At 37.9% G+C, this 20340-nt stretch overlaps 1 long non-coding RNA gene across 1 annotated transcript in view; it reads left to right on the top strand.

The window, feature by feature from the left end:
- The first annotated feature begins 3590 nt into the window (after window positions 1-3590).
- The window catches only part of LOC106032277 (uncharacterized), a 66445-nt gene continuing 49695 nt past the window's right edge, over window positions 3591-20340 (top strand). Inside the window, exon 1 of the long non-coding RNA XR_001204744.3 lies at window positions 3591-4263. This is a non-coding gene — a long non-coding RNA (uncharacterized lncRNA). The remainder of the gene's footprint in view (window positions 4264-20340) is intronic.

Genomic DNA, 20340 nt, shown 5'->3' with positions numbered 1-20340 from the left:
CTTTTAGCTACTGTTCTCCTTTATTGACCTCCTCAGGTGAATTCTTATTTCTGATCATTTCCTACCATTGACAGGTGCAATTAATTTATTGCTAGCTGTATTTGATAATTTTATCTCTTTCTCTCTTTTTCTCTCTCTATTTCTCCTGGTACTCTTTTGTGCTTTTCTTTGTTTCCCTCCCTTTGATTCTCTGCTGTTTCTTTTACCACGTTTGAGCACTTCAGAATTTTAATGTACTTACTTATTTTCGGAAAACATGTGGAGGATAAGTAACCCATGATTGGGCTACTATCAGTACATAGGATGATCAAAATCTCCATGAACATACTGTTTGGATTAATTTATATTTTTTTTGTTTATTTATTTATTTTGCATGATAGCTGCTAAATATAATTAGGTTTCTAGCCCTTCACGCTTCAGAAATACATACTTAAGTCTGTTTCCAAAAATTTTTTTAAGTGTTCAGCAAAAGTGTGTCATTATAGTAGGTATACTTACTATATATATATAGAGAGAGAGATACTTATGTGTAGGCTTTATATATGCTGTATTTTTAAAGCAACTAGTTTAGTATGTCTAGATTATTCTGTATCTCTCAGACAATAATATAAAGCAAGATAAACCAGCAAATCTGGAGAACAGAAAGCATGTTGCTTCACTCTTCTTCAGCTTTTAGAGAACATGGGAAGCATTAGGCCGGGCTCTTTGAAGTGTTGAGTATTTTTCATACAAACAGAGGTTGGGGGTTTCTGGGCATCTTGTTTCTAAATGGAAATTGTCTTCTTTTAAGCAAAGTTTTTAACAGGACTGGAAAATGGCAGGTTATGAATGACAATCAGTGTAATATGAATAGAAAAATGCTTGATTGTAGCTTCCTGTCTTCACCATATTAAAGATGAGTTTTTGTATCCCTTCATGGTTACAGCAGGAGGACACATACACTATTATTCTTCATGCTGTAGTGCATTCAAATCATTATTCACTAAACAGTACTGGAAAGGTTTCTTGCAGTGACAACATGCAGTTTCAGTGTTGATCATTCATAGTGTGACTCACTATGTACATAGATCTATTTGGCACGTGATTTGCAGAGGTCCTTCCTCCCAAAATTGAATCTTACCTTTGTATGGCAACCAGCTTATTCATTAATGAGAGAACTCATAAAGCAAAACTTTCTTGTCTTTACTTTCAAAAGTAAATTAAAACAACCATGCAAGTCTAGCAGCTGTTGTTCTTGCTTTGTACTGTACTACAGGATCAATACAGTCAGTTGATTCATAAAGTTTACCCATTTTTCTTATTTATTTATACCATAAGTAATTTATGAATGTGTGCGAATATGCATTTGTGTGTGGAAAATCATCTAATCCAGGTATTCCAGGTTATAAATAAACCCTGTATTACCAAATGAAAGAATCCAATATCCCATAGCAGGGTAAAGCTCCTGCTGTTTACAATTGCACAAACAAGATGTCAGTTACTCAAAATGGGCAGAATGAAGAAAGTTAATGCTTCTCTTTTCCACTCCCTGGCACATGAGAAGTGCTGCAGTGTGGGTGGTGCACTCTTGCCATGTATTTTTGGACCATCAGTATGAGACATGCATCTCAAAAAGTTACAAAAATATTTGCAGCAAGGTCTTTTTCTGGAGTCTCTATCCTTACATAGCTCTTTCAGTCTGCTAGTTGATATAGTGCTGCAATATAAGAAAATCTCTTGAAAATCTAAAAAAAAAAAACTATATACAAAACTAAATTTATTCAACACAGTGCAAATGGACATGTCCAATCTGTTTTGCTTACAGATACTTTCAGCAGATCTGCTTAATACTGCCATACACTAATATGCCTTACTAATAAGTGACATGATAGCAATAATCAGAATATGCAGGACTCTTTATTCAACGACTTGAAATTAAGATTGCCCCTTTACAACTTGATGATCCCACTTGCTATTTATGCTGTGACATAACATTAAATAAATAGATCAAAAAGCCTGATTATAGTTTTCAAGGCAGATACACTGGTGTCTGTTATTGCTGTGGTGCAGGTTTTGCACGTGCAAATTTTGCCCTAAAATGTAAAATATATGGAGCATGATCTTTAATATCATTTAGGAACATTTTGTGTTTCATATTAAGCTATTAGATTTCCTAACTTTAAAAAAGGTACTGAGTTTCTGTAATTAAGCTGATCCTACAAGCTACACGATGTCTGCTGCAGTATCATTTAAATGAACCAAAAATATAATTAAAGCTGAATTCCAAACACCTACTCTAGCTGATTACTGTACAACATCAACAAATAAGCATGGCTTCAAAGGAATAAAATTAAACCTCTATCATCTACCAAAACCCTTTGACTATTCCAGCAGAACTGTGGAAAAAGGATTATAAATTAATTTAGTTATCTGTGTTGTGGTACAGACAACGTAACTTTCATTTTGTATTATATGATAAAGCACAGAAACTTTAAAGCTTCAGGTCAGCTTGTGTTGAATTGCCCTTGGCTGGAGTAAAGCCAAAGAACTGGTTCTGCATCTTACTCAGTCCTCTGTCCCAAACAAGTACAGGTAGCTATATCCTACACTCTTCTGATGCCCTCATGTAGAGGAAGCATGCAGAAGTAGAAGAGGGCACAAATAAAGCCTCCGATTTTCAGGTATTATTATATTTCAGGCTGTAGCCTCCCCTGTGGTAAAGGTTCTGAGATTGATTTTTGATAGTTTGAAGCAAAATAACATGCTCTGGATATGGGTAAAGTAGAAAAAATTCTATTTGTCTTGTACTGTTTATAAGAAAGCTAACACTGTTACCTAGAACAGAATGTTAGCTTACCAATGGCAGAGCATACTTACTTTTAAATGTATCTCTCCGAGAAATACTGCACATTTTAATGGGACAGGACTTTTTCAGTATGAATCTGATGCAAATATTATATATCAATCATGTCTTAAAAATGGATCCACCTAATCAAAGACACATTCACCTTGTCATCTCTTACTCAAAGCTTAGCATTCAAGCAACGCAGCAGAACCACCTTTGTTCTGAACTCAGTGGGATGTGAAATGTCAGTATAGCAAGAAAACACCGTTTCCCCATGTAGAGACAGACCGTCAAAGATGTCAGGATTAATTATAAAATGGGCTGTCAGAAGTACTATCTGTGCTAAGAAAACAGATAGCAAACAGTTTTCAAAATGGAAGTAGCATGCTTTTTTCCTTAGCATTAAACGCTGTAAGTTCACTTCAGTGTCATGAGACAGAAACTATGCCATCTGGTAACAGAAGGAAGCTCTTCAGGTTCTAGTCACAGGGAATACAGTTGGCTTAGCTGATGATTATGTCTATACTGCACATTGCAGTACAATGCAGAATTGCCAGAGTTATGAATAAATGGAGAAGATTGAATACTGGGAGTAATAAAACCACATTAGAGAAGAATTCTGCTGGGATTCATACGTACTGCTTTTCATCATAGGATTTGTGCATTAAAAGCCAATTGGATTAGCCTCAATGCAAATGCTGCTACTATTGCTGCTGGTATCTAATCTAGTGCCAGTGTGACGTTGTATAAAAGAGCTAGGATATCCTAAACCAGAATTTGTAGATAAAACTAATATAGACCCTTATCTTGAATACATGCTGCTCCTTTTATATGAGTCGATTTACCCCTATGCTAGTAATCCCAAGAAGTCTGTTGCTTGCCACAGGCCCAGAGTGAGGATGTTGCACAGAAATTACCAAGGCCATCTCATGGGGACAATTACCTTTTGCTGCTCACCCATGTGATCACCAACAACCTGCTAAGGAAGATAACAGACATATCGGGAGTGACTGTGGGGCTTTGGAGTCCCACTGGTGTTTTTTGTCCTGCCACCAGAGAGGAGAAAGTAGAATAAGATTGGACATACTTTCATGGCGGGTGTCAAATGCAGGGGTTTGGCTTTTATGACCGTGGCCCATCTCAAGTGCCTATACACAGGCCCATACTTCATGGAAAGCAAACATGACAAGTTAGAGGTTCATGCACTTTTGCTGATGTGTGCCGTTGAGGTCACAGTGGTGGAATAGTTCACATCACAGCAGTACTGCAGGGAATGATACAGTGCCCTTAGGAAAGCCAAGCTGGGGGAGCAGGAAGAGGGCTCCTGCTGCACACAGGAGCAGTTTGTGCATGCAAGAGCTCTGCAATGGACTGAGCAAGGGGACAGCTGGGAGTATACCTGTCAGGATCAGAGAGGTCTCCAACTTGTGCATGCCATGGTAGGCTTCTGCTACAGACTACCCAAACAAACTGTGGCAAAGGCCTTCTTTAAGCTACTGAAAGAAGCATAATGGCTGCAGGCTCTGGTTCTCAGGAACCACAAGGTGTGATGGAAGGGCAGCATAGCAGGGTGCAAACTGTCCAGGACATTTAAAAAGTACATTGATGTGCAGCTGGTGAATGAGATGATCAAGGGAGGTTTGCTGGTGTTTTAGTATCTCATGGAAGACTATAGAGAATATGTGGAGAATATATGGAACCAGAATCTTCACAGCGTGCATAGCCAAAGGAGGTGAGATAACAGACACAAACTGCAAGAAGGGAAATTCTGACTGGCCCCTCTTTAGTTATTAGTTTATGTATAATTATACTAATTAGTGTAAATAGTGTAGTTAGTAATCAGATGTGATATTCTAAATGAGCTCTTCCCATCTGTAATATATGAAACATTTAAACAGTTGCTATAATGTCTCAATTCCATTGACAGACCTTCTGCTACCAGAAGGGATGAATTAGCTATGTGCCCTATAAATATAATTAATTCCTATCTAGCTGAAAATAGATTTTTAGGTCACAGAATTGGTCTCATTTTGGGAAAAAAAAATAATAATACAAATGTGTGATTTTGTGGTTTTCGTAATTCTGACTTGATTTGAAAAGGTATTGTCTAAAAAGAGAGAGTGGTGATTCATTTTGGTTGAAATACAAAGGCCTTTGGTACAAAGTATTTATCTACCAACTGGTTTGAAAGGCTTCTTTCTGTTTTTAAGTTGTCATAGAGCCAAATTCTGTTTTCAGACAGAAGCATGTGGCTACCCTGCAGTCAGCAGATATGAAGTCATTGGAAGCTGTATGTAAACTTATAATGGTACAATTTGGCTCAAAGTTTATAGTACTTCTGTCTAGTCTGTTTCAACAAATTATTCAATAATCTAAATGCAAAGCTTTATGCTAAGGACTTTTTGATATATTCTGTACAGCTGACTGGTACTGAACGTGCGACAGTAGTGAGTGGCTGACCTTGCAGTATGATCAGTAATCAGATTTTCTGAAATGAAAGGCCCTTTGGGATCAGCCTTGCGAAGTGCAAAGCATTATGATTTCAGTTCTGCCAACTTGTTCAACATGTACTTGTTATTAAACATCTGAGTCAGCTCACAGAAGTAATGAGGTTGCTCTTGTATTCAAAGATAAACACATACTAAAATGCTTCTCTGGGTACAGCACATATATTCCCACAAGACTGGCTTTCTATCTCATGTGCATAAGTATCAACTTGGCTGCTAACTCTAGCAAACCATAGTGTTACTCTTATCAGACTGTCTGACAGCAGCTTGGAAAATACAGATTATAGTACCTGCCAAGATTTTATATTACTGTTTGCTAAGTAAATTAAAATGGTCATAACCACAATTGATACTGATGTACAGGCATAATCAATTATCTGCATTGTAGATTCATTCAGCAATGATCAAGTCAGAGAACATTTCCTGTAGGATAATAGCTAGCTGATAGTCCAAGTCCATTTAGTTATGATGAGAAGGATAAAGTATTTTAATTGTGCTGCAGCTACAGTGCTAGAAGTACATGATATCCAGAGCAGTGCTAGAAAACAGAAGTTGTGGTTGAATCCTTTCCCAACGTTGAAGAGTGGGGAGCGCTGCTCAGTGAAGATACAGTCAGATTCTTCTTTGCAAGTTGTCTTTCCCTTATTTTGCCTTTTTTTTTTTTTCCTCCCCTTAGGAGATGCACCACTTTGCATCAAACCCTAACAGATTAGTTAAACTAAACATGAGGTCTTTCATGCTGTCTTACTACTTGCTACTCTTACTGCAAGCTTTAAACATGAACTATGTCACTACTTTCCATCTGAATAGTTTATTTTATAAACTAATCATAGCTTCACATATAAGACATTCAAGTAACTGTGCAAAGCCTGCTTTTTCATTATGTGTTTAGAACATTTTTCTGGTTTGTTTTGAAATCCATGTAGCTGATGACAAATAGATTTTGCAAGTTGCTGTGATACAGTGCGTGCCCCCGTCCTCTTCTGCAGGGGCTGACTGGATGTGCTGCACTAAAGCTTAGGTGGCTGTGCTTGCGCCTCCTTTAATGCATGGCGAGCAGATAGGCCAGGTCATACTTCCTGAGGGCACGTTGCAAATGCATTTTCAAATGTGAAGAGCAAAATAATGAGTTAGCATATTCGCTATTGAAGAGGTTACTGACTGAAAATTAGCAAGTCATAGACCTTTACTGCTAACTCCGTCATCCATTAAGAAAACTCTTGATCTTTTTCTTTGTCATTTCAAAGTACACTGTGGGAAAGAGAAGTTCCAATTAAAATTCAAGCCAAGTAAAACAGAGGAGAAAAATGTTGTTTTCTGTGAACTGAAAAACTGGGTTGCACGTTTGCGTAGATGGTGGGGGCTCTGAAGGGTCAAACTTTTGAAATCCTTCATGCTGTGTGACAAATATCTAAAAATACCAGTGAGCTTAAGACTTTTTTTTTTTTTAATTCAACAATTCTCCTGCATTTTAGGAGATTACAAGATTACAAGAAAGAATTTACCCATACAATGATTTTTATTTTTATTGTTTTAAAAAACCTAACATGACCTGGTAGAGAAACCAGTGCATTTACTCATTTCCATGCATAATGTATGCATATTTTGAACATTTTAATATCCCCACGTGTGTTCCTGTGCCCACACAGGAACTCCTGACAAAGCCTGAGTACAGCTATGGAGTACCTCCCAGCTTAAGTGGAATGCATACACTACGGGTCTGAGACAAGCTATGATACTTAAAAGATTAATAGAAAATTTGCTATAGATTACTAAAAATCTGTGACAGAAACACTGTAGCACATTAGTGGCAATGTGTTCAAATCATTTGAACTTAATTAATGATATACTTTCCAAACATTTTTCCTATGATTTGCAGTCTTTAATTACATTGACTAATTGCATAGCAGACTTGAGGGACAGAAATGAAAAAAAAAATAGATATATTGGCAGATCTTCTGGGAATATTGTTAATGAATACTGTGTTGGCACTAAGAAATAGGACTTCTATGATTAATGTAATTTGCTTGTACCATAAACAAGAAAATACAGCTGGCAAGGTATAGCTGGGCAAGGAATCCAGAATCTGCCACTATCCAGGTTAGGGGGCAACTTAGGGTTGCAAGAACAAGGGCAATACTTGGGGCTTATTCTTAACTTTTGTCAACATCTGGCTTGTGTCAGAAGACCCCAGGCCCAGTTACTTGTTTATCTTTACTTATACTAACAGATATGGCTGACCTTAAGAATCCTCAAATCCATGTTCAGTAATTATTAATGTTGTAATGACTTCTCCACAGTGACCCCAGAAAACTAGCTTCTTTTCTGGTATCAAGTCAATTATTTTCATTTTCATCAAGTATTTTAAAATTTACCTGTTAAGAGTTTACTTAAACACGGGAAATTTAAAAATATTAACATAAAATTCAGCAGCACTCTTGACTTGCCACATTTCTGTTCCTGATCCCTTCTTCTGACTGTTCTAAGTATACACGACTCAGAAAGAAAAATGAGTCACCCATAAACTGGTTATTGAAAGGGAATTACCTTTGACAGGAGAGGCTCGTTTGGCTGAGGTGAACATTGTCACCTCTGACAGGCTAAGTATGTTTGTATACATTCCTGTTCAATCAGGTACATAAACAATGTAAGTCAAAATCTAACTCCTGTTCATTTAAAATAAAGTTGAGCAGTTCTATGTAATACTTCTTAAGAGGACCCAGAGAGCACAACATTGAAAATGTCTTCAGAAAGACTGATTTTTTCTGACATCTTTCATTTTTTTTTCATGAGAAATATCAAAATAATGCATTTCCTATCATGTTGTTTGACTTGAATTGGTATACTGTATTTCAAGTGTCATTTCAGTACTTTTAGTGGTGAAGGGGGGAGGAGGTCTGCAATGGTGCCCACCGATTTTGTATTTTGGAAGGCAATGTCCCTGTTTGGTTGTTTGTTTTGTTTTGTTTTGTTCTGTTTGTTGTTGTTGTTGTTGTTGTTGTTTTTTCCCTCTAGGCTGACATCCCTGGCTGAACTATGTCTTTCTTCCATAAATCCAAGGCAGTTTCCTTTTTCCTTTGAGTGTCAGGGTGCATAGGAGAGTCAGCACAGATGACTATGAACCATGGAAGAAGACCATGCTTTGACTTCACCTTGTCTGCTTATGGGGTTGTGGCTTAGTTAGGTAATGACAACATTTGACTAGTGGCAGCAAATAACTCAGTATGTGTTGACATCACCTGACAAATTCAGTAAGTACCTGGGAGGTTAATATACACTGCATTTTTTTTTTGTTAGTTTTACAGTACATGAACTGCCATTTTCTGAAACTGGTGTCATCATTTTGGTCCTTTGTTAGCATCTGCAATGGAACAAACCTGAAAATAATGGCAGACAGTGAATTTAGTTTCAAGTACTGGTTGTACTCTGTATCATGAAAAGGTAAAAAATTATGTCTTAAAAAAAAAAACACTCTAAATACTAAAATCTGTATTTTAGGATGTTTCTGGAAAGAGTCAGGCTTAAACAGTTCTTACAGACATGACTAGAAAGAAATTATGGAAATATAAAATCCAATTACTTCCGCAGTACAGCTGTCATTATTGGTCTGCATATTTTGTAGCTAATTTGTTATTATATCTGAAAACTTGAGGACTAGCTAGGGGGGGAAGAATCTACAGACCAGAGACATGAGGGGCCCATTGTGACAGCATTTAGTCTTCCTGGAAGCACTGTGAAGATGGGACACTCCTCCTTCAACAACAGTGCACTGACACATAAAGAACATATTATTTATTACCTGTTGTTATCTCTCTTACTATAAACATTTTTTTTTCCGGCGATAGTCTGAGCAACTCTATTGAAATCATATGGAAGAAAATATAGGAACTTCTCAAAGTAAAAAAGCTCAAAGCTCCTTCTGGAGTTGATCTGCAACATGTCTGATGTGCTGCTTTTATGACCGTCCATTTCTTAATTAAAGTATCAAGACTCAGTTATATTAAGAACTATTTACTTCCATAAGCTCCTGGGAGACTGTGTTTCAGGGGGTAATCAGTATATGTGCAAGAGCTGAGGATAAAACAAAGAACCATACATGTAATCAACCTGCTGAGCTAGTTAGGCAAATCCAGAGATGTATCACCAGAGAAACCCAGAACTGGTGATCACACTTGAGGATATCAGACATGTGTATAACTCTTTTCAGTCCTTATGGAAAATACAAATGAAAATTTTCTGAAATTTTCTTCTGTTTCTTTCTGGAGCATGGATTTTCAAACAAAGATCCTGTTCACTGAGGCTACAGTAAAAAGCAATGTAGATCATCCAAAACCAACTAGAAATCATCCGAATATTTCTAAAAGTCTGCTCATATATGAGGTGTCGAGATACTTCTCTTTTACCAGTGTAGGAGTAGTTGATTAATATTGTTTATACAGTCAGGTTCTTCTTTTAGCTAAGCTTAGCTCAGGAATGAAATCTAATATATTTATCTGACGCTTGAACCCTTAAAGCCTTCATTTGACATCTACTTAGCCTCAACCAAAATTTACTACAGCTGTGCTGTTGACTGATTACAAGCATTTGCTATTCAGGTGACCAAGTAAAAAGATTCTATATTACAGTAAACCAGGTATATAAATGAAACGGCTTACCAAGACTCAGATTTAACTAGCTAACGTCCATGCATTTCTCCTTGTTCCTATTGTTTAGCGCTGGGATTTCAGGATGACTGTTAACTATATATGTGAAAATTCATGTAGCTTTATATTTGGAAACTAACATATCAAATGAATTATTAATAGAACAAAAGAAAACAACACAGTGATTTGTTATGCATGAAGTGAGATTCATGCTTATATATAAAAAGAAAAAGTTTAATCTTATGATTCATTGGGGCACTTATGGAAAATATTTATAATTTCTTTGAAGGGTACTGCCTCATTAACAGAACTCAATAGGTAAAAGAAAATATTCTTTATTAAAACAGCACAGAGCACCCATAATTTATACCTACATTTTCTGTGACATAATTCTCCATTATTTCATAACTTTCATTTTACTATCCAAGGAACTCAAAAAGACAGGGTAATATGCAATAACGAGTATACAGCACTAGCAATTAAGTAATTATGTGTTAAGACATGCATTTCCTTTGCTGATTTCATATCTAAGTCTAGTGTTAGAATGTGAATGTCCTACCATAACAAAAGCACAAAACATTTCCATACAATCAGTTTCAGGAAAAAAAAAAAAAAGAAAGAAAAAAAAAAGAAAAAAAAAAGAGGGAGTCAGATTTTGCTCTGACTTTGACAGAGCAGTGCAATGGATATATCACTGTAAAACTTGCCTCAAGAAAGTTGCAAGTGTCATTTGGGAAATTTAAAATAACTGTAGTTGAATCAAAGAAGAGTGTTGATGGCAGCTATTATGACAAGGTATTTAAGTGAAAAAAAAATACCGTTGAGAACCGAGAAAGGTTCTCACGATAATTAGATGTAATAATAGAAGTTGCTGGCAGAGCAACATAGCATTTTAATTTCCTTACAGTTATTTTTGACTTAACTGCCCCCCCAACCTAGCAGATAATAGATCCAAAAGCAAATAGTATGCCTCTTCTGAGGCAAGAATACAAAATTGGCTATTTTACATGCACAAGTTGGTTAGACTGCTGCACTCCTAGTGCATTGTTTGAACTACAATGTGAGGCACTGGGTCAAAGAGAGTCACGACTAAATCCAGCCCCCTAGCAACAGCTGTCAACTCTTTCATGTAAGACTGACACTGTCTGCCCCTGTGTATAGTTCCTGTGAACAAGGATCAAATATGAGACTTATTCTCTTGGTTATTAATCAAATATATCTGGAAATATGAATCCCATGAGTATTTGCTAGTTAAAATGTAATGTTTTCAGTCAAGCAAAACTGTTAGCCAGAGGCAGGAGATTCTCTTTAAATGTATAAAGGAATGGTATTGGTTCCACTCAAAAAAACAGGTTCTGAACACAATAGATAGGAAAAGTTGCATGTACACACAAGCAGAGTAACAGTTCTCAGTGAGAAAGAAGAGAGGCAGATATAGTGAGTTGCATTGGCTATGAGCATGCCATGTTGCCAGGCTGTGTGGAAAAAAATTAAGCAGATTTCACCCATACTAACATTCATTTTTCTTTGTTTTGGGCAAAATAAATGATTTTTATTTACAGAGAAAGAAGTTGAGGATAGATTTGCAAAGAAAGTTACTGATGTATATCTGGGAACTTTGGGGTGATGGAGCTCATTAGTGACTCTTTGCTACAGGGTAGGACAGATTGACCTCCATCTGCATGGGGTTATTATCTCCTGCCAGGATTACAGTGATAATATTTCCTGAGGACACAGCTTGGAAATGGGGTAATGGGAATATGCCTAGTACTTCTTCTATTGCTTGTGCAAACATTCTTAATGAAGTTCATAGGAGAAGGCATATACTTCTCCTATGACTCTTGACTCTGATGAACAGGCTATACATCTATCTGTGACATTTTTTGTCAGAGTATCAAAGAATTACACATAACCAAATCAGTGTCAGTGATATGTATTTTCATATCTATATTTAACAATATCTACCAATGCATGCCAGGATTTCTCAATTTTCATTTTTTGTTTTGACATCAGCAAGAAGTGGGTGTCTTGCACCATCATATGACAAACAACAGATGATATTACACGGTCACTGTGGAAACTGTGCATTGCAGAAAAAGAGGTTCATACTTGTACTTCTGTAATAAGGACAAAACATAACATTTTAAAGTGTCCCCATTGTTACTTAGACGTTAAGTCACCAGAATTACAAAGACAAGGTGGAAGAAATATCTGGAATTCTTTTTCCTTATTTTTAAACTAAACTCAGTAATATAATTCAAAGTTTAAAATATGGAATACTCTACATGGAAGAAACAGGTTTTCTAGTAAGAAAGTACCTGTTCATAGATCTTGATAACAGTCCATCTCACAATGAGAAATGAGAAATGATTATCTGATCTAGGAAGCAGATTAAAAATATATATGTTTTCTTTTATCCTGAATTTGCTAGGTGTTGATTCATTGAGGGTGTATAGAGAGGGCTGCAACTAACTGCAGAAAAGACTGACGGTGTCTTTACAGAGTAGGTTGTCCAGAGTTTGGCAGCATCATAATAAAGGCATGAAACTCAAGTGGAAAACATTCTCTGATGGGGAATACAAACCCCACATTGGCCATGGAATGATTACCAGGCTGCTGTAGACTAATTTAGCCCTGTCCTAATTTATTCATGAACGTTATTGCAGAGGAGGAGTGTCAACGCATCTTACAGTGGCTGGAAGGAGGTCTGGCTCTCCTTATCTGGTGCCTTTAGGGAAGCGTTATTTAGCATTTCTATTGCTGGGTGGGACTAGTCTTTTTGTCACATCAGACTTGTGGTGATTGAGTTATGCAGGTCCACCTCAAAGAACTGAAAAAGCAGGTATAAATAATACACTTTGAAGAGGTTGTCTGTGGAACAGTCTGCAACGATTTTTATTTATTTATTTATTTTACAATGTGATGTGACCATCTCCAGAGTTGCCAGGTGCTTTCTTATCCCCTGTTTTGGTGAATCTTTGTGATCACATTCAGTCACACAGGGCTTTGCGGAAGCTGCATTTCTGCTGCTAAACATGATGCTAAGCTGGTAGGTCCTGGAAGGAAGGAAGTGGTGTCAGTAGTGTGTGCTACTTAGGCTGGGCAGTCCTCTGAAAAGCAAGATTAATTAGTCTGGGCACAATGGTGCGCTAATGCAGTCCTATAGTATCTCAAGTAGCAGCTTCTTTGTTTTTGATGCTGGATCACACATGTACTCATTGTGGAATTTTTGGTGTCTAAATATGGACAACGAATTCTTTTGTCCACTGCAGGAGAAAAAACACCTGTAAAAACATTTGTATTTAAGTGGGGAATGCACCTAGACTACACTCACATTAGCTAATCTTGTGGTGTAACAGGACTTCCTGGCATCAAGCCCTTAGTGACCATACAATACAACTCTCAAGGGGGTTTGCTTCAGACAAGATTCTGTGGCCTGAATGGCCAGATGTGATGAGAGCCCAGTAGGTGGTTTCTAGGGTACATCTTCTGCTTTGGTTTCATCTAGCAGGAACCCAGTCAGGTCCTCCAAGCCTCTTCTGTGATATGAACAGTAAGGGGAAGCAATTAGGAGATTTACTTTAAAAGTGCACTCCTGTATGAACTAAATATGTATGAAGCACCTTTGAGTATCAAAAAATGTCCCCTTTCAAAAGTGTATGAGTTATGCTGTAAATTTTATATTACAAATTGCTGCCAGATGATGAAAATAGCTGGATGAAAACACAGGGCTATTTTGTTTCATATCATCAAAAATTTATCATACTAATTAAAAAATGTGCTCTATATTCTATTTTAACTTTTAGTTTTTTTCAATAAACCTTTGTTTTGAGACTTTTTCTGAATTTTCTGGACAGCTAGAGATAAATTCAATGGTCTTTTGAAACCTCTCCCTGCTATAGGAAATAAAATTATGCTATAGAAAAATATAAATATATGAAAATACAAAATAAGCCTTCCATTCCATAGTTCTGCAACTTTTTGTCCACTGGCAAAATTAACTAATAATCTTGTTTAAATTTTAACAAACAAACAAACAAAATCCTTCTAAATCAAGGTCTCTGTCCAATTAATCTGGACAGGAATGACTCTACTGTTTTGTCTGTATGGAAGAATTCAGCTATAAATCAAAGTGGGGGGATCAGTGAACAAGCTGCGTCCTTACCACATGGATGAAGAGATGTAAGTGCTTTGCACAACAGGTCTTAAAGACAAACCTCCTGTTAGAGGACATTGAACCTGACTTCTAGGGCTCCTTTAATTCAGAACTCATTTGTTTTAATATACTCTGGAAATATTCAGCCATTTTGTATGGTAACAACAAAGAAGCCACAGGACAGAGATGTGTGACACATGAAGTGTCATCTCTTCATCGGAAGAGTCCTTCCAGAGATGAATTAAACACAGGTCCTTTGCCTGGCAAATGAAGATTAGAGTTGACCTGCATATAAAGTCACATTTGCTTATGTTCCACAGATACTTATCTGGTGTACACCCAAGTCTTTTGAATGTTATTTGAATATTATTTGGACAAAATAGCCTGCTGACAGTGCACATGGTCTCTATGCAAAGATCTAAATGAAGAAAAGATACAAGCTGTCAGTTTGAGTCCAAATACATGCAAGTGGCTCAGGCACTTTCATTAACAGCAATCCAGATATAATTCCTCATGTCACAAGTACATAGAGATGATATGGAGGAGAGGGAGAAGGAAACAGTTTGGTGTATATTCAGGTTTCTGTATTATGACTGTACCATAGATGTACTTATGCAACTGTAACTGTGTCCTGTTTTAGCTGTAAACACTCTGCTTTTGCTTGTGGACATATTGATTCACTCTGAGTCATTCCTTCTCTGTCAGAGTTGCCAACAGCAATAATTGCTCTGAAAACAGAACTGGGATCTAGGCTTCCACATTTCTTTTATTCTGTGGTGTCTGAGACTAGCAATCAGATATGAGGAGGTGTGTTACAGGTGCAGGTAGTTTTGATAGTAACTCTGATTCTCCTGAGTGAGGCTTGGCTACAGATATGACAATGCACTTCTCACTCTTCAGATCCCTGCTAAAGCATCCTCCTATGTTACTGAATTTCAGTCTGAGTCTATTGATTTACTCCCAGGGTGCCTGCATGATCATTTGATATACCTGTTTCTTTAAGAAAGTCTTCAGATTTTGTCTCACTCCATGAATCTTCTCCTTACTTATCACCTTAGTATTCCTTTCCATTCATATTCAGTGGGAGATGGGAGATGGGAGATGGGAGATGGGAGATGGGAGATGGGAGATGGGAGATGGGAGATGGGAGATGGGAGATGGGAGATGGGAAGGGGAAGGGGAAGGGGAAGGGGAAGGGGAAGGGGAAGGGGAAGGGGAAGGGGAAGGGGAAGGGGAAGGGGAAGGGGGGGAAGGGGAAGGGGAAGGGGAAGGGGAAGGGGAAGGGGAAGGGGAAGGGGAAGGGGAAGGGAAGGGAAGGGAAGGGAAGGAAGGGAAGGGAAGGGAAGGGAAGGGAAGGGAAGGGAAGGGAAGGGAAGGGAAGGGAAGGGAAGGGAAGGGAAGGGAAGGGAAGGGAAGGGAAGGGAAGGGAAGGGAAGGGAAGGGAAGGGAAGGGAAGGGAAGGGAAGGGAAGGGAAGGGAAGGGGGAAGGGAAGGGAAGGGAAGGGAAGGGAAGGGAAGGGAAGGGAAGGGAAGGGAAGGGAAGGGAAGGGAAGGGAAGGGAAGGGAAGGGAAGGGAAGGGAAGGGAAGGGAAGGGAAGGGAAGGGAAGGGAAGGGAAGGGAAGGGAAGGGAAGGGAAGGGAAGGGAAGGGAAGGGAAGGGAAGGGAAGGGAAGGGAAGGGAAGGGAAGGGAAGGGAAGGGAAGGGAAGGGAAAGGAAAGGAAAGGAAAGGAAAGGAAAGGAAAGGAAAGGAAAGGAAAGGAAAGGAAAGGAAAGGAAAGGAAAGGAAAGGAAAGGAAAGGAAAGGAAAGGAAAGGAAAGGAAAGGAAAGGAAAGGAAAGGAAAGGAAAGGAAAGGAAAGGAAAGGAAAGGAAAGGAAAGGAAAGGAAAGGAAAGGAAAGGAAAGGAAAGGAAAGGAAAGGAAAGGAAAGGAAAGGAAAGGAAAGGAAAGGAAAGGAAAGGAAAGGAAAGGAAAGGAAAGGAAAGGAAAGGAAAGGAAAGGAAAGGAAAGGAAAGGGGGTGAAGAAGGTGTCAATATTGGAGAATGTAACTGAAAATGTGTTTCAAAAATGGCATCATTTTACTGTCTTCGAGGGGTACCTGTTCTAAAATGATTATCAATAGAAAACTCACACTTTACAACTGTACTTTGTGGGGGTTTTACACTGAAAAGAAGGCAAGGAAGTATCTTTTATCTTTACATGTAAGTAAAAATAGATGTCAATTTTATCTGTCAATAGAAACAAGCATGCCCGTGACCACCATGAGAGAACATGGTCTTTACAAAACACTTTATCAGCAGTCAATCTGCTTCATGGACAAATCTTAAAGAGTCTAAAATGGGAAAGCTACAACTTGTCTTCAGATTGAATGAATCCTTTCAGATTTGGTCCAATATCCCCTGAGTTCAGTAGACTATCACCTCGTAAATGTTATGCAGGCACAGCATGTGCACATCTTTGTACTAACATGAAGGGAGTTCAGTCTATACTTCCTTTACAAAAGTAATTGCACTGTATTGCTGCCAAACTTGAGCAGAATATTGGCATTTTAACAAGTTATATATTCAGCATAATGAAATTCATTGAAAAATGCAAGTTGCTGTCTTTGACAGGATGGAAGGTATTCGAAGCTTATGAAAAGCAGATTTAATGTGAAAGCCTTGATTCTTGTCAATGCTAGCTTAAAAATTTGGGCAGAGCAATGTGAGCAATGTGAAAAGGATCTATTTGCCTGATTTTTTTTTTTTTAATCAGTTAAACACACAAATGCTTATGGACCTATGTTCCCATGTTTCTTTCACACTTTTATTGTAGCTCATGGTAAATGCAGAAATCCACAGGAAAGTTGTAAAGTCCAGGCTGATGGAAAAAATGATTGCTAGTGAAACTGATGAAAAGGCTGAATCTTATCTGACTAAATCACCAACTTTTCTGCTTCTGATTTCTTATTGGAGAGTTGTAAACTTCTGTCTCAAGATCTGAAATGAAAATTATAGAAAATACCAACACTCTTTCATAGATACCAATGCTCTTTTATAGATACTAGAAATAAAATAATATTCAGGAAGAAAGAAAAATGTAGAGGTGAATGGAGATGACGTTCCATCAATACGAAAAAAAATCCTACTATTCTTGCTACATGAATAGAACAAAGTCTCTGCTGAAACATGAAGGAAGTTGAGACAGAAAAGAGAGGAGAATAATTGCAGTGTACATTAAGGTGAATATTGGATGTGGTCATGTATTTCTCTTTTGCTAGAGAGGACCCTGTACTGTGGAATTCTTACTGTCATCTCCAGAATCTCCAGAATACATGATGAAGTATCTGTTCCTTTGGCAGTCAGAATTCTGTTTAAGACATTGTTATAAACAACAATTTTCTTATTCCTACTTAAAGTTACTTTTCTGTACCCAAGTCACCATATCCAAGTATTAATAGCTGACCTATAGCATACCTTATTCAAACTGATGAAAGTAGTAAGTTTGCACAGAGAATAAATAATGTAGTAGAAGAGCATGTACAGTGTTAGTAAGCATATTATATTCATTTATAAAGACATTTTAGCTAGGTATGTTAAATATGAACTCTTGTTTTTATTGCTGCCATTGTGGACTACATGACATTTAATGAAGGATAGGAGATAATCTTGGCAGACAGGAATTTTTTCTATCCCAGATCTGAGCACCTTCTATTCTGTGCAACAAAATACCACTGGCTGCTCTATAAAAAGGGAAACTTGTACTAGTTGTTCTTTCTTGTAGCTTGCTATAGGACAGCCAGAATGTTTTGTGTGGCCAACAACATGGTGTTTTAAATAGTTTAAACCCTTTCCAAATACTAGCAACCTTATATACAAACAATAGGAACTTTTTAAGGAAAAAAAAAAAAAAAGACAAATTGATACAATCTCACATTTGGAAAAAACTACAGATAAGGATATGGAAATAAAATATTGAGTTTAGAACTACTTTCAGCTAGGCCTGGCACACAAGCCTCAGGCAAGTCTTCACCTTTGTGTGATAGGCTTTGGATCAATGCAGTTTATTAGGGCTATTGTTATATTGTTCTCAGATTGACACTGTAAACAAAGCACAAGCACTTGCACAGGGCATTTGAAAATGATTTTTTTTTTCCAAAGAGAATATCCTGAAAAAGTCTTTTATATTTATTTATTTATGAAAGGTCTAGTCTAGTCTAGAGCAACCACTAACTCAGATTTCCCAAGTTGACATTTATATTAATTTGATAGCACATTTGTTTTTCAGTTAATTGCTTTGCTGCTGTCTGGGCAGGAAAAAATCATTCTCTAATATGGTAAATTGGAATATAAAGAGATCAAGAGATGATCTTCAATGTCGTACTCAAGAGGAGCTTTCATCTACATTGACCCAATTATTCATATGTCAAAGAATGTTGTCATCTGAGGCTTTACAAAATCAAACTATTTTTTTTAGGGTAGTGGCCCATAGTAGAAGGACACATAAGGTGAATTCAGGAGCTCAAAAGTGAGTTTATAAACACTATGGGATTTAGAGGTACTTTCAGTATGGAGAACTAAAATGGATGTATTTTCAATTAGTTCTTCATAGAATCATAGAATCACAGAATATCCCGAGTTGAAAGGGACCCATAAGGATCATTGAGTCCAACTTCTGGCACCACACAGGTCCACCCAAAAATTCAGACCATGTGACTAAGTGCACAGTACAAACGCTTCTTAAACTCCGACAGGCTTGGTGCAGTGACTACTTCCCTGGGGAGCCTGTTCCAGTGTGCGACCACCTCCTCAGTGAAGAACCTCTTCCTGATGTCTAGCCTAAACCTCCCCTGCCTCAGCTTGACACCATTCCTGTGGGTCCTATCACTGGTGTCTAAAGAGAATAGATCGGTGCCTGCCCCTCCACTCCCCCTCGTGAGGAAGTTGTAGACCACGATGAGGTCTCCCTCTCCCCTCAGCCTCCTCTTTTCCAGGCTGAACAGGCCAAGTGACCTCAGCCGCTCCTCATACGTCTTCCCCTCTAGGCCCTTCACCATCTTTGTAGCCCAGTATCTTACTGACTTGAAGAAAGAGGCTTTAATCTATCCTGGTTTGTTTACTAATGAAGGAGCATGAAAGAGACACGTCTCCTTGTCTCTGAAGAGGAGGTGAAGAAGCAGCTAGTGCAAGGAACACAAAAATCAGTTGCGCCAGACTCATATGTGGTTGTATCTGAGCTTGGAGACTGCAACCCTCTTCAGACTTCCAGATCTAGAGGAACACTTTGGCTGCAGCCTAAAAGCCACGTGTACATAAGCTCCCCCAAGCCAGCCAATCTTCTTCCCACGACCTGCCAGGAAACAGCAATGTAGGCATGTAACCAAATTAAAGCCCAAACCTTCAGCCCAGTCCTTGACCTGAATAGTGAGTGAGGATCCAGATCCTGGCATTTATACATGGTAGTTTATACACAGCCAAAGTAAATAGTGTAGTCAGAGGTCACGGGGCTAGATTTTGAAAAGTCCTACATAAAGAAGAGATCTCAGAAAAGCAAATTTAAACAACATGAATGTCAAGAAAAGTAATTCTGATTGCTATATTCTTTATCTGTCCTGACTAGACAGATAAAAATCTATGATAGCAATTTTGCCTTTAAGGTCATTATCTTTCTTTCTTTCTTTCTTTCTTTCTTTCCTTCTTTCGTTCTTTCTTTCTTTCTTTCTTTCCTTCTTTCTTTCCTTCTTTCTTTCTTTTTTTCATTTGTTTATTTTAACAGGCTCTGTACTAATTTTCCTCACAGAATGACTAACAGAAATATGACCCTTGTGCACCTTTTGTAGTTAATTCATTAGGTCAGCTCTAACCACTAAGCCCCTTGTTGGGTTATTTCTATTAGTGATAAGGAGCGATTGACCTTAAAAGACTGAAGCCAAGTAGATGAGCCTATTCCACAAGGTCTCTTGGCTCCACCCTTGTTAAGTGAAATCTGCCAGGTGTGGATCATTTGACCTTTGCTATATAGGAAGCATGAGGACTGCTAGTCCAGGCTTTGGTAGTTTAGGAAATACATTTTTAAGTATGTGTCTTTGATTAGGAAGTACATTTTTCATTTGAGAACACTTTGTAAGTGAAAAAGTATAAACAAGATATAGCATGGAGCTGAACTTTTCCATGACTTTGAATAAATAGCATTTTATCTCTGGAGCATTTTAGAAACTGCTGTGGTGTGGGC

The sequence above is a fragment of the Anser cygnoides genome, chromosome 4 (assembly GCF_040182565.1).
Source record: "Anser cygnoides isolate HZ-2024a breed goose chromosome 4, Taihu_goose_T2T_genome, whole genome shotgun sequence".
Taxonomy (NCBI): domain Eukaryota; kingdom Metazoa; phylum Chordata; class Aves; order Anseriformes; family Anatidae; genus Anser; species Anser cygnoides.
The sequence above is the reverse complement of the archived record's forward strand: the minus strand, read 5'-3'. Positions and strand labels throughout refer to the sequence as shown.